The sequence below is a fragment of the Dermacentor silvarum genome, chromosome 11, assembly GCF_013339745.2.
Source record: "Dermacentor silvarum isolate Dsil-2018 chromosome 11, BIME_Dsil_1.4, whole genome shotgun sequence".
In the NCBI taxonomy this organism is placed as follows: domain Eukaryota; kingdom Metazoa; phylum Arthropoda; class Arachnida; order Ixodida; family Ixodidae; genus Dermacentor; species Dermacentor silvarum.
Genome location: NC_051164.1, coordinates 99839371 through 99861606, shown reverse-complemented (window position 1 = coordinate 99861606; position 22236 = coordinate 99839371). Strand labels below are relative to the sequence as shown.

General features: G+C 46.6%; 1 long non-coding RNA gene across 1 annotated transcript in view; it reads right to left on the bottom strand.

Annotated features, from left to right (window-relative positions):
* Positions 1–19707: 19707 nt before the first annotated feature.
* Positions 19708–22236, bottom strand: part of LOC119433015 (uncharacterized) — a 53056-nt gene continuing 50527 nt past the window's right edge. The window contains exons 2-3 of the long non-coding RNA XR_007464344.1: positions 21500–21626; positions 19708–20027 (exon numbers count right to left, since the gene is read on the bottom strand). This is a non-coding gene — a long non-coding RNA (uncharacterized LOC119433015). The remainder of the gene's footprint in view (positions 20028–21499; positions 21627–22236) is intronic.

Sequence of the window (22236 nt, the reverse complement as noted above, 5' to 3'; positions counted from 1 at the left end):
CAGCCTTTGCTAATTCGTTCAACTTACATTTGAGGGCACTAAAAGCGCGGCGCGTTAGCCGGCGCAGTCACGTGGTATTTTTTAAATTTCGCGCACTTTAAAGAAACACTGGAAAAAATTAATCAGGGCAGTTATCTTAGCAGAGATGAAAAAATCCGATGTTTCTGAACAAGCGCTACAGCTTTTGTATTGAGAATTTCTCGATAGAGTTAATAATTTAAAAAAATAATTAAATAATCTTTGGTGAGTAGGCTGAATTTGCGAAAACCTTATTGACCGTACTCTATAGCAAATGGCGACAACCCGACATTACAACAGTGAAGTGCACGCACTGCGGGCTGCGCTGCCGCGCAGACCTTCATCATTTATTATGGCAATGTTCTGCGTTCGATACAGGGAGAATGGTCATACAGGCTTTACAATGCACGAAGTACCGTGAAGCGCTGCTCACTGATCCTAACACGCAGCTACTATTTGCCACATATGGTAGTCAGAGGGGCCTGATCAGGGTGGTTTAGGGGGACTGATAAACCACGGTCCTGACCGCACACAGCATCAGCACAAGTGACTATCAATCAAACGACTGGAAACCATAACCATGTGAACGACTTTGTAATCTGGCAACGCCCCGTTCATCCCCACAGAGGACCTGCGCCTCCCCATTCTCTTATTAAGGACTTAATTCAATGAATCAAGCAATCTTTGTTAATTACCCTACTTGGCGGACTGAAGAAAATATGACGTGCTCCATACGGCTCAGAACAATACTGCGCCAATACGACACGCGTAGCGCCTATGTTTGTATCTTTAATACTTGGCTATAAAGTCAGCTGTGGCAAACCAACCTACCTAGGCTGCTTATTTTCAAGAAAATACGGTACGCGCCGTCGCTAGGTGCGGGGGTCAGCAGAAAAAGAAGACGACGATACGATGCTCGAGACCCGTGGTGTCGTTCCTTTGCCCAGAAGAGAGCGAGCGAGGTTTGCGCCTACGAAAGACATTGCCTTACCACGGGGCCCACCGACTCTCCACCGGGGCTGAACGCGACGAAGATCCGCCAACACGGACCGCGCCAACGACCGCCGGCAGTTCGTCCTGCATCGCGAGCCTACGGCCGGCCATGACGTCCAAGTGAGCGCCTAGCTGTCACCCGTGTCGAGCTCGCATCGACTCCCGCCGTGAGCCCTCATGATATCGGGTGTTCATCCCACAGCAACAAGGTCATTAGCTGGATGCACTCGATGATGAATCACGCCTTGTAAACGATCCAGGCAGAACCCCATCTATTGGGGATGATTATCGTGGTCAATGCGATTATCATTCAATTGGCGTTGCACGTGTAATTTGGTGGTGACAGTTCGTTAGAGAGTTTTGGCATGTCAGTAAACGTGTGGCAGCAACAGCGCCGATAGCGACATCTGGTGACGCAGTGCCTAAACGGAGAGCACGCAAAACTAATACTGTATTGACCTCAATATTCTACCTCGGCGCTGGTGGCGACATAATCGTTAACATGCAGTGCATTTATGATTTTTAGCGCGCAGCTCTAAGGCGCCCGTTCCTGCTTTGGATGTCGGCCACGGTGTAACCGGCAGAACGAACGAGTCAACCGGAGGATGCAAAAAGAGAGCGAACGCGGAGGATGAAAGACGGCTATAGCGAAGAGAGCGCGAGGAGGAGAGTATGACGATCGAGTGAGGAGGAAAGCGGAGTGCCGCACGAGACGTGCTCCACGGCGCCGACGCGCTACGAGATGGCGCCATATAGTAGCGTGCGCCGTCACCTGGTCGTCGATGACGTCATTACTGAGGCATGCGGCAAGCGCGTCCACCGATGGCGTGGGCTTCGGACCCACTGCGCATGCGATACTTCGCCTGCGCCGCCGCTAGAAAATGCGCCGCGCGCGAGCCCCGCCTTCACGCTTTCTTTCTGAACAATGAGCCACGCAACCGTTAGAAGTGCTTCGTCTGCCGCTGCTGCGAAACGAGCTGCCTGAGCAGAGGCTCAGCGCTACCGACGCCTCGATGCATCGCGAATGCAAAACACCTAAATAGATGCGCTCAAATTTCGATTAGGGAGTACCGTAATCATCTTTTTTTTTCAACGATAACACTGACGCGACACAATTCTTTCAAGAACATAGTAGTAGGACAAAACGCCACAAGATGTCGCTACCACCGTTGCTACTGCCGTCCACGGCTTCGGTAGCCCGGTAATCAGCAAACGTTAAGAAATTTATGGACAAACTAAAACTCTCTATCATGAGAAGATTATTGGTAAAGATCCACTCAATGTTCTGTAATCATGAATCTCGAGTAATTGTCAGAATGACGAGAGGTGCATGTATAAGATTCATGTTAAATATCTGCAAGAGCATGATGAGGACACTTAATTGGTGGTGCTAGAAAATATTAACTTAGAGAAGATTGGTAGAATGATGGATGAGAGTACGTGTTCTGAAATGCCACTTGATAATGTACAGTCAACAACAAAATACTACGGACCACGAAATCTGAGAAAAAGCTGAATATCTCTGCAGCTCCACAACGCAGCCTGGTATTTGCATTTCGGGTCTTGACAAGAAATGCTGACATTGTCGTATACTGGCTACTGCTACAGCTTGACTGCTCGGAAATTGAACGTTTTCTGAGATCTCGTGGTCTGTAAACTTCTGTGGCAGAAAGTACGTATCGCTATTGCTTTCTTATCACGTGATCCAGTTTAAAGGTAAATAGCATGAACTCAAATTGCCACTGCCGAAATGCGTCTTGTACGAGCCGTGCACTATAGCCGGGTTCCTTTCCCGTGCTTCCCTCTGGTTACACACTGCGCCGTTTAGCGGCGTCCGCGCGAAAAACGAGGCCTTTTGCGAGGCCTCCGAGATTGCGTGGCCTAACGCTGAGGATTCCTTGCTGCTTGGACCGTGATACAGTTGAAATAACCAAATTACACCATCACATCGTAATAGTCCATAATTGGAAATACACAATTCCCACCATAGTACAGCTTCGCTGGTCTTCCATCTCCACCCTAGTGGAAAGGTTGACAGTTTTATTTTCAAATCTTTCTATTTATCAGAAAGACCGCCGAAGTAATGAGGTTAGAAACACAATACAAACCGCAAAGTGTAGTTCAGTTGGCTAAGAATGCTAATTGCGTTAAATTTAACAGACGTGCACCAAAGGGGATCAGAACGTACCCCACAGCGTACGTGTAAGTTGCCTTCTAAGACGGCAGCGCAGGAAAGAGAGGATACTCATGAAGAGTAGAGCCGACGCCATGAACGCTGCTTTGATGCTGCTCTTTCATGCTCACTACACCGATATTCTGTACATATGTGTCGGTTCGTCAGCAATAAAACTTTGTTCGCTCAGCGCTCAGTTGCCAGCTTTACGTTCTTGCGTCCACTGTCTTTTCTGCACTGTCGGCTCAATATGCTGAACATACTATACACTACACGCGGACAACTTTCTGTGGCTATGAAGGGAAAGCTACAGAGGCAGAGCCACATAAGTGAAAGCGCTTCTGAAATGAGTCCCGCGTTTTAATCAACGTTAGTTTAGGCTGATGAAGAGAAAACATAAACACCTCATTAGCAACAGTTAAATAAGACAGAACACACCACTGAGTGTAAAAGTTCACTTATTTTGTGGCTTTTCCCTTCCGCGTCTGGGCAAACGCGAAACTGTTGCATGTGGAAGCTGCATCGATTCAGCGTCTGTTCCGAGCAACCAAAAGCTCTGCCGTACTACTATATGGCGCGGTAACACATGTGCAGCAGCCACGAGCCCGTAGCTTTCACTTCATAGCCACAGAAAGTTGTCCGCGAGTATAATATAGCCCATCGGCTCGAGCTCAGTGCCTCTCCTCTTTGAAGTTCCCAATCTGCTCATGCCATTTTGATGATTTCTTAGCGGCATTCGTAAACTTCACTGTGGCTAAATTGATAATAAATGAGTATATACTGATGAAACAATCTTGGAAAAGTTGCAGCGCTGGTAACTGTCTAACTTTCTCATTAACAGCTTTTCAAATAGCACCTAAGCAGGAAACACTTGCACCTGGTCTTCAGCAATCATGCACTTGAAAAAAACGTTTAGACCCTTGGGGGCATATCTTGACCCCAGGGCGCAAACAAACACAAGGTCAATGTACAGGCAAGGACTAAATACGGGATGTATGGACGCATGCCAAACTGCATCCTTGCTCACCCTTTAACGAAGCAAGAGCCTTCTGTCAAGACATAGCATTGCGCATCCTTTCGTGCACTGGTGCTTGCCCATACGGCCAGTCAGCTATCAGAATAGAGATGACTGCTGAAGATGACTGAAACAGACAGTTCTCCTAGCATAATCTTCTGTAATGTGAAATGCAGAAACGCTTTCATCTGACAACCATTGAACTAATTTAAAGATTTGTTGTCTTTAAGAGAGAAAGCCAACTTTTACCAAATGTAGCAAGCAATATTATTATTTAACCTCTTCTGTGCCACACTGTTCCTCTACCACAACATTTCGCACATTTTAATCAAGCTTGCAGCACATTGCAATCAGAAGTGTTTCATGATGTATGCAACACATTTTAAATATTACTTTCATCAGCACTTTTGCTGTTGATGCACAATCTCTTCATTTACAATTGTGTACACAGCGCCTTAAATGGTTAACATTTTCTTCAATATAGTCAAATTCAGTGTAGTAAATGCCAAGCCAAACAATTTTTCTATTTGCATGCATTTATAAAGGCGCTCCTGCGATAACGCTTTGTTAAAAATTTCTGCCACTGTGACACTGTAAAAAAATGTCTACCACAATGGCAAATCAGATGTGTTCCACGTAACTGTGTGCATGTCACATGTCGTGCAGACGAAAGAAGAGCCACCGGAAAGGTGGTGTGGGCTTCAAGAACCTCCCCGAAGATGAGAAGCCCATGTCCAAGGAAGAGGAAGGTACTGTGCCACTGTCCAATATTGCTTATTACAACGTTGACCACAGTGTGTGAATGCTATAACACTTGTGTGCTTAGATTTAGATTCGAGCATTGCATTGGGTCACATATTCTTGGTCTGGGGCAGGTATCACCATAGGTTACCTGCCCAATCCTGGCATGGTGGCTGAAAGCCACGCCTGGCCCAGACTCGACATTACAAACTTGTAACATGGCTGAGCCCCTCGGCTCAAACTCAATCAGGCCGAGCCCCTCGGCTGTCATTCTTAATCCAGGCCAATATCTGCTCCAGGTGACAAGGTTGATATGGATCTGTGCTTGTGGAGATGGAACGATAACTGGCAAAGAAGGTTCAGAGAAAAAGAAAGCATCAGAGAAGACTTACTGTATGCTGTTTTTGTGCACATAAACAATTCAATCAGGTTGTCAGATAATGCAGAGTAAAGAAAATGCATTTTATTTCACAAACATACTTTGTTTGTGTTCAAGAGCACAATGCTATCCCTACCTTAGAGATGTCGAGGTGGAAAAAGCTGCCTGTCATTCTTTCTGCTCAAGTGACCTCATTCAGTGGCCTCTGTAATCTACAGCTTAGTAGTACAACTAAAAGAATACTGGGAGACTGCCAGAACTCATTGGCAACTGCAGGCACCTAGCTGTGCAACGTGTCGGAATGGAATAGCATCCAAGTGCTCCGTGTGCTTCAGCCTTAAGTTCGAGCCGATAGAGTCGGTTCAGAACTGCAAACTGACCTGTTTCGTTATGTATCTCACAGCATCATGCCCCGTTATTTAGCCTAGTGAACACATGCATCAGATTTTCCTGCACCATCCAGGCAGTGACAGATGGTGTTGCCTCAGCGGCTATGCAACGCACACCCCTGGCTGCACGGCTTGGCAACAATGACTGCTTTTAGCCAATAAGCAAAAAGATCCAACACCAGTTTTGTCCCTCACACAAAGGAATGAATAAAAACTACCGTATTTATTCGAATATAGGTCGTCCTTTCTTTTTCAGGAAATCTTACCCAAAATGAGCTATCTGCCTATATTAGTGACCAAAAAATCTCCAAATATCTGCCTATATTAGTGACCAAAAAATCTCGACCTATATTCGTGAACAAAGCTAGTAAAAGTACTGAGCTGACGGAGTTTCTCCATCAAGCCGCCATAATGCCAGTCTGGAGATTATCCAGACTGGCATTAGGAAATGCTGCCTATCCAACGCACTCGAAGGCATTGCGAGGATGACGTCGTTTGGGGCGCCAAGGACGCCGGCGGAGCATCTGGCGAGGACTACTTCTCTGGCAGTTCCGACAAAGGTGTAGCTTGTGGAATCGACTAGCAAGATTTATTAGCTGAGCTTACAGTAAATAAAGGTGTGCATTGTTCCAAGTTCTTCTAAAACGATATCAGTAGACCTATATTAAAATTATATTCTTTTTTCATTTCTGGACAAGTTTAATATATAGGGGTCGACCTATATTCGTGCTCGACCTGTCTTTGAGTAAATGCAGCAATTGCTTTGGAGGGGACGGAAGGAGGGGTGGGAGGTATAATTCTGCATCAGTTGGGCTGACTTGACGAACAGCTGCTAAGACATGTTTCGAGGAGAGGAGCACTTCCTACCTACACTTCGGACTGTTCATACTTTCTCTACCACTGACATGTATACTCGTCATAAAACTACTTCGCAGTGCGAGTCAGTATAGCCATCAGCTTGCTTCTAGTTGCAATTTCCGGCACTAAATAGCAGTGCTCATCAATGTTATTGGCATTGTGTGAAATTTCGCTTTATTATGAGCCACTTTAACGCTTTCATTGGAAAAATGGCTGCCTGTGTGCTGCATTCCTGAGAAATTCCTAGGAAATTTGGGACAATTTCTGTAATTTCTTGCAATTTGGAAAGGGTTAAGGAAAGACAGAATGCCGACCAAAGTGAGGTTAGAAGACATTTTGGTTTCCACACAGAAACCACGTTCAGAGTGAAGAATGCTTCTGTGTGAAAACCAAAACACCTTCCAACACCTTTGACCACATGGTAGAATAGGAGAAAAATACAAACGAGCGCCGCGAATGCGTTGCTGCACCTCTCGAGTTACTACAGCAGTCACCAGGTGGTGAAAGGGGTTCTATGCAGTCAAAGACGTGCATCGCAAGCTTTAGCTGTGCTGTAAAAGGTAGCTTATTATCGCAATTCTTGTGGCTTTAAAATGTTATGATTTTAATAGCTTTAGATGTTTTTACGTTGTTTTTAATAGCATAATGTTTTAATAGCCTTGCCCACAAAAATAAGTGTATCAGGCTCTATGGAGCTTAAAAATTTAATTGGCGCGGGTAATCTCGACAAGGACTGAAACAGAGCGCCGATCGCAAGATTCGTGTGTGTATTTTTCTGCAAGCATGAAAATTCTTACCAGTGAGTGCACAGTGTAAAAGAATATTTGGTTTTCAGGTAGCATTGGGTTCAGGCGCCTACACCAGTATAGCATCAGATGGTGAGTGCAAACGTGCACGCGCCTACAAAATGCTGGAGACTGCAAACGAGGGGAGTAGACGCTGTTTTGTCTAGACAGACCGGCACCGCCGTGCCTTCGTGTTAGCGACCGACCTTTTATTCGTTTTAAGCGAAGGTAACGTTTCATTACTGTAGTTTAAAACGTATGTCTCGGTAACGTCCAAGTTATGTCTAAGTTTATACAGCTCCTCAGAATTTTGAGAATGACAGCCCGTAAACAAATGTCATGAAACAAAACACCGGCAGCGCGTGCGAGACAGAAAAGTATCTGAAGGAAATGCTTATTTTTTACTGAAATGTGCAAAATACATTGAGAATGCATATATTCAATGAAAGGAGAGAGTATAACCTTTATTGGAAACTGGTCCGGCAGTTTTCCTTCGGAATGAGACAGGAGAAAAGGGGATGAACCCTCGTCCAATCCCACCTTCCGTCGATGAAAAGAAAAAAAAATATAAATTTTGTGAAAACTTTTTCAGCAATAGGTGGGCAACACCAGGCAGAACACTAAAAGCGAGCTTCAGCCCAAACCACCTATAGCTTCCTCTGGAACTTGTACAAAACAGTTCTCATCAAATGTGAAACAGTGGTGTGCATTGCATTTGCTCTGCATTACCAGTGTGGTACCAGTGCAGCTAAAGATCTTGCAGTGGTCTATTGTCACTTAATCGTTTCGAAAGAAAGCAAGTCACGCGCCACACTACTTTTTTACAGCGAAGCTGTTAAGGGCTCAGTCTCCGATGGTCGTGTCTGCGTGTAGAAAAAAAAACTCATTGGCTTGAGCATTTTTTGTTTCGCACTTTTACTATTTCAGTCTGAGAAGATTTAACATAAAAGGCATGCGCTGCCAGTGTTTTGTTTCATGACATTTGTTAATGGGCTGTCATTCTCAAAATTCTGAGGAGCTGTATAAACTTGGACATGTAGCAGCGCCAGAAATGCGCAGAATTGTTGACGACGGCGGCGGCGTTCTGCCCGCGTTCGCATCGAATGCGCGCGGCATTGGCGACGTGTTTATGAAGAATGTGCCAACCTTTGCCGTAAACCCTATGGCGGTGTACCATAGGTCTCTGTGGTCACTAAATAAATGAAAACCACCAGATCATGTATATTTCTCATCCTTTAATAGTTCAAATAACCAATTACACCATCACATCTTAATAGTCATAATTGGAAATACATAATTCCCACCATAGTACAGCTTCGCTGGCGCAGTGGAAGGGCTGACAGTTTTTTTTCCTCGTCCCCAGTCCCTGCTTTGATCCAGCAAATGGTGCCTGCTAGCCGTGATTCACTGTTGGCCGAAGAAATTTAGCCAGTAACTCCTTAATCAAAAGCGAAACTATTTTTCGGGTGTGTTGCACTCGTCCACAAAGGGTTATAGAGACTTTTCACTCCTATGACAGCTTCAGTCACATTGTGCATGCTGAAATTACCGCTGTCCCACATTCGCAGAGAAGCACAAGAAGTTTATGAGCCTCCGGAAAAACCACTACAAGGACGAATTCCAAAAGATGAAGAGCAGGCCACAAGCAGACGACGACGACGACGACGGCGGAGATATGACTACAAGCCAAGAGGGGGCCACGACCTCCAAGTGACCAGCGTGGCTCACTGGGTGACAGACTGCACAGTGGCTGATGACTGTTTTTTCTTGACTTCTCTTGTAAATAGCCTTTTTTTTTTATCCCTTTTGTTTGAGTGATTTCCAATAAACACTTCTGGTGCTGGCCAGTGTGGTCTGCACACTTGCAAGAGCTCGTTGGTCATATGTGTGACCCTGTAGCTGTGCGAACGACTTAGAGGAACTATTAGGGTGCAGCCAGAATGGAGTTGTTTATTACAGATGTGTTATTCTCGATGCAACGTCCTGATATGACAATAAATTTTCGAGCATCTAAATCTTGATTGTTACACAAACACTTGAAGGGACTCCAAAACAATTTTTACAATAACGTATGAATGCACAGAGTCTGTAGGGTTGTTGGTAGGGCATCGTTTTGGCAGGCCCTTGTGATCTGGGGCCAATTTTATAGTGGTCAGTGTAAATCGTGTAATTTACTATTAGGCTTCAGACATTTGCATCACTACAGATTGCAGCAGTGCAGCTCATCGCATTTTCACGTACATCTGCCTATTCTATTTAGAATGGAGGAGTGGTGTCACTCGATGAGCAATGTGATTGGCTTCCCCCATGATATTCACCGGGAATACTTGAAGCATGCCGCTCTTCTAAGCTGCTTTTTACTAGTAGTGCTTACAGTATATATACTAATTAAGTTGTGTAGCTGCAAAAAATAGAAACATGCACTAAAATGCACACGTTTCTTCAAACCGCTCAATGGCACACTCCCGTCTTAGAACTCTCCACTGCAGCTGTTGTCTGTGCATGTGTTGAAGGAAAAGAGTGCAATAGTTTTTTTTCTGAAAAGCTGGGCTCTGGTGGTAGACTTGTGAGGCAACACGGAAAAAAGTGGAGGTGTGAGAATGCAACAGAGGCTAACAATAGCGCAGTGGTGATGGCCAATGACGGGTTATCTGTTGCATGTTTCCATTCATGTTACTGATGCCAGAAACATGAATGGCACCAGCACTTATTTTGCGACTGCATGCTGTTGAAGCAAGTGGCACATGGAAACTTCATTTTGAGGCGATCATCCCTACAGTGATGAGAAAAACTTCAGAGCGTTGTGTCACCGAAGACTGGCATGCCAGCACGACGCCACACACTGCTACTGTCAGCATCACTGTAGTGAACCTACAACGTGCCATCTAGGGGGTGTGCGAATATTCAAAAATTACGAATAATGAATCGAATAGTCACTATTCGTAAGTGCAAATATTTTTCGAATACTTTTTTCATGTTTCAAAACGTCCACTGCTCCCAAATAACCATAAAATTGGAGCTAAAGTACGGTAATTATTCACCCCTGTGGCCATAGTATAGACATAAAACATGGGAACTTGCGTTGTGGAGCAGGCTATGTCGCTTAGGTAGCCCTACTTTAAAGGCTGTACAGCGGTCATTCGAACTCTATGAAGAGCCCTGTGCATGCAAAGAAGCTACTTGTTTGCTTCTAATGCTCCAATTGTGCTTTTGATGGCGAAGGTGATGGAACGAATGATCCTCGCCAGACTTGAATGATACCTGGAACGCTATGAAGTTTATACAGACGCAATGGCTGGCTTTCGACGTCACCAATGTTCCATTGACAACGTCATCGATTTGGTTACTTACGTTCAACATCAAAAGACGTGTAAGCGATTATCTGTCGCCATGTTCCTCGACATCAAAGGAGCATATGACCATGTTTTTCATCAGGCTATATTAGAGGCTCTGGAAATGGTTGGCCTCGGCGGTAGGCTTTATCGTTGGACACGCAGTTATTTACATATGCGGTCTCTATTTGTGAATACTGAAGACTGCCCAACTTCTCAACACTATACACACCGTGGAGTACCACAGCGTGGTGTGTTGAGCCCAACACTCTTCAATCTTGTGCTCATTGCCCTCGTAGAATGCCTACCAAATACGGTGAAGTTGTCAATATATGCGGATGGCACATGCGTCTGGGCATCTGGCGTGACGCGTCCTCAAGTACGTGCACGGCTCCAAAAATCTGCGGCGTTGATAGCGACATACCTTAATGAACAAGGCCTCAAGATTTCCCCAGAAAAATGCGCATTGATCGCATTTAGCCGGAAACGAATGACACCATACACCATAACCATCGATGGACAAAATATCCCTTACGTCAGAACGCACAGGTTCTTAGGGGTAATCATCGATCGTGACCTTTGTTGGAGTCCCCATGTCACCAACCTAAAGAAGCGCCCGACAGCCATCTCTCATCTCTTCAAGTTTCTTGGAGGAAAATCCTGGGATAGTTCAGTACACGCAATGATGCAACTCTACAGGACGCTGTTTCTCGGGTATCTGAGGTACAGCTTGGCAGTGCTGACCAATACCTGTAGAACTAACATTCGTACAATCGAAAGTGCTCAGGCACAGGCACTTAGGGTCTGTCTAGGGTTGCCACGATGTACATCAACATCAGAAACCATTGCAATTGCACATGACTACCCAGCCAAGATTCACATTATTATGGAAGCGCTCAGAGCACACGTCAGGCACCTTGCTCGCGCCCCTTCCCACTATCTAGCCTCACTGCCAGAAGATCGACCACGTGCCTCTTTTTGTCAGACAATACTGCCTTATCGTATATACCTTCCATCAGGTTACACAGCTGCAGTTTTGTTTCCTCCTTGGTGCTTGGCTCAGCCACAAGTTCGACTGACAGTGCCTGGAATTCGAACGAAAGCCGAACTCTCATCACCAGCTCTCAAGCAACTTTCGCTGATCATGCTCTACGAAAAATACAGTGATCATACCCATCTATATATACACTGATGGTTCAACCACCATGGACGGTCCTGCAGGATCAGTGTTTTTTCCTGCGAAAGTCTCCACCTTGAAATTCAAGACATCACATCAGACGACATCGACAGCCGCAGAGCTTGCTGCTCTTCGTAACGCACTTCGCATAATTCGTGAGGAACCACCTAACAAATGGAGTGTTTTCAGTGACTCCAAGGCAGCACTACATTGCTTGCTTTCCGCCTTACACCGTGGACTCTACGAACAACTAGTCCTCAAAATCCGAGAGCTCCTTCATTGCCTCGTCGAGCAAGGACACGACGTCACCTTTCAGTGGCTCCCTAGCCACTGTGGCGTAATGGGCAACGAATATGCCGATGAAGCTGCTGGATCTGCTCATGAAGACGGCACACAGGAACCAATCCCGCTGTCAAGAACAGATGCAGCAGCGAAACTTCGAGTGCTTGCAAACGATGCCACACAATCGTTGTGGAACACACCTAGTTTGCAACACACACGTCTGCATCGACTGGACCCGTCTTCGACTTCGACCTCCACCTGGACTATCCCGACCCGAAACAACAGTACTTTGCCGATTGTGGCTTGGTGTCGCATTTACAAAGTCGTTTGCTTTCCGCATTAGATGGGAGGATGGTGCTGCGTGTGACCACTGCGGCGACGAGGAAACGATCGAGCACATACTTTGTCACTGTCCCCAATACAGCGCACATAGGCAGTCATTCGCGACCGCGCTGGCACGTCTTGACGACCGGCCGCTTTCGGAGCAGACAGTCCTGGAATGCCGGCCTATACAGTCGTCACACAACAAGTCAGTCAAGGCACTATTGAAGTTTTTGCGGTCGAGTGAACTATCTGACAGACTATAGTTCTCACAGACGTTTCCAACCTCCTTTTCTTTTTCTTTTAATTCCTTGAATTTTTTTTTTCGTGACTGTTTTCTCTTCCCTATTCTTTCCGCCTTTCATTCCCCCTTCCCCTTCCCCAGCCCAGGGTAGCAAATCAGAATCTTTTCCGGTTAACCTCCCTGCCTTTCCCACCACGTTTCTCTCTCTCTCTCTCTTGATGAACAACACTTCATAGCGTACTATGTAATGACAGGAACTTGCTGACTTTAAGAATACTGGGATGTAAACATTGTTTTACATTGTGATAACAGCGGTTTGTTATTCGATAACTACTGGAAAAGTATTCTATATTCGATTTGATGTCCTGGAACTATTCAATTCAGCCTCAAAAATCAATATTCGCACACCCCTAGAGCCATCCACTCAGGCAAGTACACCTATTCGATCAGCTGGTTAGGAAGCTGCTATTTTCTTTCGAGTCATTGGCCATTTCAGTGACGGAGCCCACACCCCAGTTCACGGTGCAGACATCCACGTTTGTTTAGAGCACCTGAATGCGTGGTGACACAGCAAAAAGCAATAGCGCAGCACCTACTAAGTTCATATACCAGGCTGAATACTGTGCTGCCTAGGCGTTTCATTGTCTTCCGCTGGTCACAAATGTTTTCTCTCAAACTGGTCTGTAACGTAGACATTTTGTTCCATCACGGCACACCGATTCAGTGCTCTTGACAGCAGTCTGGACAACTGTATCCCTTTCATGAAATATGCCTATGTAAAGTGGCAAACTTTCACTCATAGCATGACCAATCAAGTTTGTATTTCAGGGGCCATATTTTGCAAGGATTCCTATTACCCTTCAACATACACCATATTGTCACGACTAAAGAAGACAATGAAGGGATGGACACGAGCGCAAGCATCTCTCTCGCCGAAGAAGTTAAAGTTGGCGCGGACAATTATTGCTGGGCCTTCAATATAGAGCCTGTGTTTGCTGTCGCACCACCGTCGTTCTGTGTGCCGTTTTTCGCATCTTGCGACACTGGTGGAGGTGCTGGGTACTCTCTGATGCCCGGAACTCCTGTGCGGAGTGCAACGCCCAGTTCTAACCCGCAACCAGTTCCTCCAGTGGACACTCCTGTCCACCGCTACAGTCGCCGACTGCGGGGCCTCAGCCCGGAGGTAATCTTTTTGGACAACTCCCCACCAACCGGACCTCTACCTAACGATATGGCAACAGCAGGACCTTCTCAGGTGACTCTGCAGCATCCTCAGACTCCCGAGACATTCCATGGTGATGTTTACGAGGACGTCGAAGATTGGCTCGCGCAATACGAGCGAGTCGCCAAGGCGAATCGGTGGACTGCAGAAGAAAAACTCTCACGCGTCTACTTCGCTCTGGCGGACAGCGCTCGTACGTGGTACGAGAACCGGGAAGCCACACTGACTTCCTGGAATGAGTTTCGACAGCAGCTTTCCACCACCTTCGCAAACAACGATCGTCGCGATTCTGCCCACCAACTAATCGAGTCGCGCATCCAGAAACCGAATGAGAGCGTCGCCATGTTTGCGGAGGACATGACACGCCTGTTCCGCCGCGCTGACCCAGAGATGCCGGAAGCAAAGAAAATCCGCCATCTGATGCGAGGCGTCAAGGAACAACTTTTCGCCGGTCTTCTTCGCAACCCACCGACAACCGTTGCGGAATTCATCTCGGAAGCTACGTCCATCGAACGAGCACTGCAACAACGTTGCCGACCCTTCGATCGCCCAGGCAACGCCTCGAGCAACGTTTCTGCTCTGGCTGCCGGCAATGAGCTTCGTGAGCTCATCCGGGAGGTTGTTCGTGAAGAGATTCGCAACCTCCTTGTGACCCCGCAGGAGTCAGTCGGGGCTTCTGTAGCAGAGGTTGTGCGACAAGAAATCAGGCAGGCATTCTCGTTGCCCGAATCCCTACCAGACCAACGGTCTCTGAACTACGCATCGGCTGTTCATCGTCCTCCTCCAGCAGCAGCCTACAACTCACAACCAATGGCTCGTGCTTTCAACGAGCCGGCATCCCCGCCGTACAACGCGCAGCCACTGACCACGCAACCTAGTGTACCTGTGGAAACATCGGCCTACTTCCCCTCCGCAGACAACTACAGCTTGGCCGCAGAGGACGCCCACAAGTCGACCATTTGTTCGCAGGACGGAAATGTGGCGCACCGTCGACCGCCGTCCTTTGTGCTTTCATTGTGGAGAAGCCGGCCACGTTTACCGCTTTTGCCCGTATCGTGACCCCGGATACCAGAGCTTTCCACCCACCTTTCCTCGAGTTCGCTTCGAAAACAGGCGCTACGGTGACGATGTTGCTCCACAAGGACATCCGTTCACTCGTCGAACCCGCTCTCCGTCACCTGCACCGAGCTCTTCGCCGCAAGGTCGCAGTTACGCCGATGTAGTCAGGGGCGGCAGGTCCCCAAGCCCTCGTCGGGGAAACTAACAGAAGCGACCTTTGGGGGGGAGGTTGCCGACCGTCAAAATGCTTCAACACCCCCAACACTATCTGTGCAATCGGACAATATGCCTCTGCCGACCCCAAGGGAAGTCGTAAGTGCCGACCTCGCTGTTTTCATAGACGGACACCCAGTAACCGCGTTAGTAGATACTGGGGCCGATTTCTCAATAATTAGCCAGAAACTCTCCGATAACCTTAATAAAGTCAAGACGTCATGGACTGGTCCCCACATAAGAACGGCGGGAGGTCAATTGATGATCCCTACAGGCAAATGCACAGCCAGAATTGATTTGATATTGGTAACTCGACGTTTGTTGCAACTTTCGTTATATTGCTGGAGTGCTGCAGAGACGTGATACTGGGAATGGATTTTCTGCACGAATACGGCGCTATTATAAACATTCCGGACAGGTCGGTCACGTTTTGGATGAATGCAGATTTGGCCGTACCCTGTGTCGATCAGCGACGTGAGCATTTACGTATCTTCGAAGACGATGTGACCATCCCTCCGCACTCAAGCGCTCTTGTGCCTGTAACATGCGACTCGCCAAGGTGCTCCAGCATGATCGCCGAACAAATTCCTGGTCTGCTGTTTAGTCATGGCGTATCAGTTGCAAGAGGTGTAGTTGACATCACTCGCGGACAGACGGACGTCCTACTAACAAACTTTAGTCCTGAACGCCGGCATCTTACAAGAGGTATGGCAGTCGCGTACGTGGAAGAGCTGAATGAGGTTACCGACTGCATGACTGTTGAACAAGACGATTCCCCCGGTCTGCCGAACGTGCCTCTATCCGTTGATGTCGGCCCAAGTTTGCTACCTAAACAGAAAGAAAGACTCCTCGAGCTTATTGATGAGTTTCGGAACTGTTTCTCTTCGACGTCCAAAGTTGGCCAGACGCCACTGACCAAACATCGAATTATTACAGACGAAACGGCCAGACCGATACGGCAAAACCCATACCGGGTGGCAGCGCGAGAACGCGAAGCGATAGAAAACCAGGTACAGAAAATGCTCCAAGATGACATTATCCAGCCGTCGAAAAGTCCTTGGGCATCCCCGGTAGTGTTAGTCAAGAAGAAGGATGGCAGCTTGCGCTTCTGCGTCGACTACCGCAAACTCAACCAGGTCACTAAGAAGGACGTTTACCCGCTACCCCGCATAGACGATTCTCTTGATAGACTACGGCATGCACGCTATTTCTCGTCGATGGATCTAAGGAGCGGCTATTGGCAAATAGAAGTAGATGAAAGAGACCGCGAGAAAACAGCATTCGTGACACCTGATGGCCTCTATGAATTTAGGGTACTTCCCTTCGGCTTGTGCTCCGCGCCGGCAACATTTCAGCGGCTAATGGACACCGTTTTATCAGGACTCAAGTGGCAAACGTGCTTAGTATATCTAGACGATGTGATTGTATTCTCTGCGACATTTGACGAGCACTTGAGGCGACTACGTGCTGTTTTTCAAGCCATACGGTCCGCCGGTCTCACGCTTAAGCCGGAAAAATGCCATTTTGGCTTCGAAGAGCTTCTTTTTCTAGGCCATGTTGTCAGTAATGATGGGGTACGGCCTGATCCGGAAAAGATAGCTGCCGTTGAACATTTTCCTGTGCCATCCGACAAAAAGGCAGTGAGACGCTTTTTAGGCTTATGCGCATATTACCGGCGTTTTATTCAGAACTTTTCACGCATTGCGTCGCCGTTGACACGCCTCACCAGAGAAGACGTAGCATTCGTATGGGATGAAGATCAGCAGAAAGCATTCGACGAGCTACGGCAACGCCTTCAAAATCCACCGGTCCTGGGACACTTCGATGAAGACGCCCCGACAGCAGTTCACACCGATGCCAGCAATATCGGCTTAGGAGCTGTACTTGTGCAGTGGCAAGACGGCGCTGAAAAAGTAATAGCTTATGCAAGTAGAAGCCTTTCCCGCACAGAGGAAAATTATTCCACCACAGAAAAAGAGTGTCTTGCGGTGGTTTGGGCGGTGATCAAATTTCGCCCATATTTGTACGGCCGCTCGTTTGCTGTCGTCAGTGACCACCACTCACTTTGCTGGCTGACGAACTTAAAAGACCCATCAGGACGATTGGCACGCTGGAGCCTTAAACTTCAAGAGTTCGACATGACTATTGTGTACAAGTCAGGAAAGCGGCATACGGACGCCGACTGCCTTTCTCGTGCCCCATTCGAACCTGCAAGTACAGAAGATGACGACGCTACAGCGTTTGTTGCCGTTGTCAACACGACTACGCTTGCACAGCAGCAACGCGAAGACCCAGAATTGGAGCCCATTATTAGCTTCCTGGAGGGTCGCACTTCCACTCTGCCAAAACGCTTTGGAAGAGGAGTTCCATCGTTTTGCTTACGCAACGACGTCCTCTATAAAGTGAACTTTTCTCCGAACGGCAGCCCCTACTTGCTCGTCGTCCCACCATCTCTCAGGAATGAAATATTGCAGGCATGCCATGATGAAGCAACATCCGGCCATTTGGGCTTCACACGAACGCTTTACAGAGTGAGACAAAAGTATTACTGGCCAAGATTGACGGCGACCGTTCAACAGTACGTCCGTACATGCCTTGATTGCCAACGGCGGAAAGTGCCAGCCGTCAAACCAGCAGGCTTCCTCCATCCCATCGAAGTACCCAGAACTCCATTTGCACAAGTCGGAATGGATCTGCTAGGCCCATTTCCAACTTCTGCTACGGGACACCGATGGATTATCGTAGCCACGGACTATCTAACGCGCTACGCCGAAACCAAAGCCCTGCCGCGGGGAACGGCCAGTGAAGCAGCTCGATTTTTTATAGAGAATGTTGTACTGAGACATGGCGCCCCCACAGTATTAATAACTGACAGAGGAACTGCATTCACAGCCGAGCTATTGGGCACAGTTTTAAGACTTAGTGGCACATCTCATCGGCAGGCAACGGCGTACCATCCGCAAACGAACGGACTCACGGAGCGCCTCAATAAGACACTTGCGGATATGCTTTGCATGTATGTTGATGTGGAGCATAAAAACTGGGACGAGATATTGCCATATGTCACCTTTGCATACAATACGGCTCAGCAGGAAACAACTAGGATGACACCGTTCCGCCTTCTCCACGGTCGCGATGTCACAACCATGCTCGACGCAATGTTGCCGCATGAACATGGATGCGATGGCGTCGAAACTGATGCTGACTACATCACTCAGCGTGCTGAAGAAGCCCGACAACTTGCACGCATACGTATTCGTCGGCAGCAGGAGTACGATGCAGGGCGCTATAACCTTCGCCACCGAAGAGTCTCCTACGAGCCTGGAGAGAGAGTTTGGGTCTGGACTCCCGTTCGCCATCGTGGCCTTTCAGAGAAACTACTGCGGCGGTACTTCGGTCCGTATAAAGTCATACGACGTCTCTCTGATGTCAACTATGAAGTCGTTTCCGATAGTCCACATTCCTCCAGGCGTCGACGGCATACACCGGAGATTGTGCACGTCGTCCGGATGAAGCCTTATTTGTCCGAATGAAATCACTACAGCGTACGCGTGGCAAGATCCTGGCGTCGTCACGATAAAGCATCGGGACGATGCTTTCTTAGAAGGGAGGCAATGTCACGACTAAAGAAGACAATGAAGGGATGGACACGAGCGCAAGCATCTCTCTCGCCGAAGAAGTTAAAGTTGGCGCGGACAATTATTGCTGGGCCTTCAATATAGAGCCTGTGTTTGCTGTCGCACCACCGTCGTTCTGTGTGCCGTTTTTCGCATCTTGCGACAATATTCACATTCACATTCACCATACACCATACACATTCTGCCAATATACAAGGAAGCACTTCATCTGTGTTCAGACTGCGATTCTATAAAATGTAAATGCCATAACCCCACTCACTGCTATTTCTCATATTGTTCTGTTGAAGAATCCCGCTCATAGTACTTAGCCTCATTACAAGCACCCAGAAGAAAGATTACTCACTTTGAACCCAAATCCTGTGTTCTGCTTCATATTGGTGGAGAGTGTACCCTGAATGCCTTCATTTTTACCAGGTTTTGAGTTAGTCTAATGGGTGACAGAAAAAAAAAACTTGCGTTACAAAATACAGCCCCAGAAGTGTAATGTAGCGGTTTAATTAATGTTTTCTAGTGCTCCTTCAGAGGAAGCTTTGCCTCAGGTGTCCCTATCTTGATACATGGGAACAGCGGAATCGTTTGGTCGTCCCCAATTTGGCAAAAAAGCTTACTGCTTTAATTTTTTTTAACATACAAATATTTTGTAAAAGCTAGAAGACACTAAAGCAGAAGTCCGCGTCTTGCAATTTCCAAAATTAAGCCTTCTCCCGTCCCAAATGCAACAAATTTCATTCAAACCAGTTTGTTGGTTGTCTAATGAAAGTCTTAATGCGTTTCACATGTATTTGAACCACAAGGCAAAGCTTCCTCTTAATTACCACTTCGGTGGTGCAAGTGCTAGGTGATAGTTTTCACAACACACGAGCCAGGCTTAACGGGTTCTAAAAATAAGATTTAATGGTTTTTGGCAGACATTCCCTGCGGGAGAGCGTTGAGTGTTGATTCCGACATGCAGTGCATGACATGATATGCGGACAAGGACACGGATTTGCCAGTTCCCCTGGGAGAGACCATCAGGTCTGAACCACAAAGCCAAGAAGCACTGGAAGCTTTCAGTACTTGGGGAGGGAGACCACCTGGGAACACTTCGAGTACTGATGACGCCTTTAGGCGTGGCCAGCGGTCATCACAGCTGCATCGCAGGAGAACTGATGCAAGTCAGTGTCCATTAGGACACAGGAGCCAATAATCCTGAGGGATGAAAAGAAAAGAAAAAAAGAGTTACGCAGATCCAATGCACATGTTGGAATCCATGTGAAGTGAAGCTTAAAAAATGCTGTTCATTCAATGCTATACAACTAACTGCGATGCATACAACTGTCTTTTGTCATCCCATGCAACGTCAAGTCTTATGCAAGGTTTATCCATGCGCATCACAAGTCACGACTTTAATTTCGTGCAATGTTTACGTTCGTGCACTACACCGTTCGCAAGCATTTTCGAAGTGCAAACCCCAATTCAGGTGGATGCTTGGTCCAACAACCTTAAAACTTTACAGGCAAGCATCAAATGCTCCTAAATACCTCTTTCTATGAACCAGTTCTGGTACTTGAGAAGTGCATGTGTCATAACACCATGATACACCGTCTCATTCTGTTCTTGCTTTAGTGCATCTCCCAACACTCGAGCGCAACCAAAAGACCCGTGTGCAAGCACTCTAGTTAATTATTTTGTGAGCAACATCATAAAAAGCCTTTTGCTACAAGTCAGCAGGGGGGTATTCTGTAAGTGCCCACCTAGTGGACATGTCCATTTCGTCTGCTGCTGAAGTTTGATTGGCTGGGTAGGGGGAACACGTCAGAAAGAGGCAGATGCCCCCAGCCAATCAGCACTCCAGCAGCAGACGAAATAGGCAAGTCCACTAGGTGGTCACTTACAGAATACACCCCCAGATCTTGTGCTAAGTCATGATATCACAATAATGTCAATGGCAGTAGGTCAGACATTTCAAGACCAACCTTAGTTTGAAAATAAGATGCCTTACAAGTGATCTACTCCTTCAAAAGGGTTGTAGGGCATCTGTAGTTAACAGCACTTGCTTAAAGTGCACAGCTGCTTGGCTTTGCTGGCAAAAAAAAAAATTAATTCTGGGGTTTTACATGCCAAAACCACAATATGATTGTGAGGCATGCCGTAGTCGGGAACTCCAGAATGCGTTATGACCACCTGGGGTTCTTTAACTTGCACCTAAATCTAAGTTCACGAGCATTTTCGCTTTCTACCCTTATTTGAATGCAGCTGCAGCAACCAGGATCAAAGCTGCGACCTTGGTCTCATTAGCACAATGCCATAGCCACAAAGCTACCACAATTGGTTTAGGGTGATGGTCTGGGCATTGAAGTCTAATGGATTTGACTTCAATACCAGAATTCGGATCTGCACTCTAAAGTGAGTAATTGCAAAGGTAACGAGATAAATCATAGTTAACTACTCAACACCACTATGCAATTTGTTCTGCAAGTAGTGCAGCCTCAAGGATAATCCAGCTGACGTGGCTGAATTGCGATATCTATCGCAGTAGATATTTAATAAGTCTGTTTGCATTTAAGTAGATAATCCGGTCACCTCTTCGCAACGGTTTTATGCCGGTAATGTATAGGGTGCATTTAAGATATTTTTTTTCCTGCCATTTGTCTAGCACCAGATTTTCAAATAACACTCACCTTATTTCATTTTTCTGTTAGCCCGCCCAAGCAGTGCTTTCAAATAAAAATACGTCGATGGCACATCTTCTAAATTCCTTGAGTGAAAGTGGTGTGCGTACATTTTCAAAGGCCTGAAATGGTGTGACTGCAAGATGCAAAAAGAAAGAAAAACAAGTTAAACAAAGAAAAGGACATTTGCAGAAAGCCACCCCTGCTATCACGTCAGTCGTATGTTCTAATAAAGGTGGTTTTAGTGCACAGAAATATTTTATCAATCATTTTATTGAATGAAGCACTTAACGCTGTAATACCCAACATACCATATCAGCTGCGCTGAGTTCGATTCATAAAAATGTTTTAAGCACACGAAGCTTAACACCAACAAGGCCATAGTTGCATTCCTGATAGGCTGGATTCAAGTTTAAGATGTCAATAGTTCAACCAGCAAACCTACTATTAATTAAAAAATTACCTACTAATTAAGTTACAACTCAAATAACATTTAAATGTTTTTTGTACAAAAATTTACGTATGGCCAGAAATAAAGGTAAGCAAGTTGTTCAAAGTTTTCCTTCACATGGAAGTGTGTTTGGGTGTTTCAATTGATTGGGCCATGATGAGGGTGTTTGAGCAAGGAGCTAATTTCTGCTGGATGAAACACACTTAACAGGCCATACAACACAAATGAATTAATTGTTATACTTCTAGAGATTTTACACAAACCAGGGACCATATTATAAAAAAATTTCCTTTCC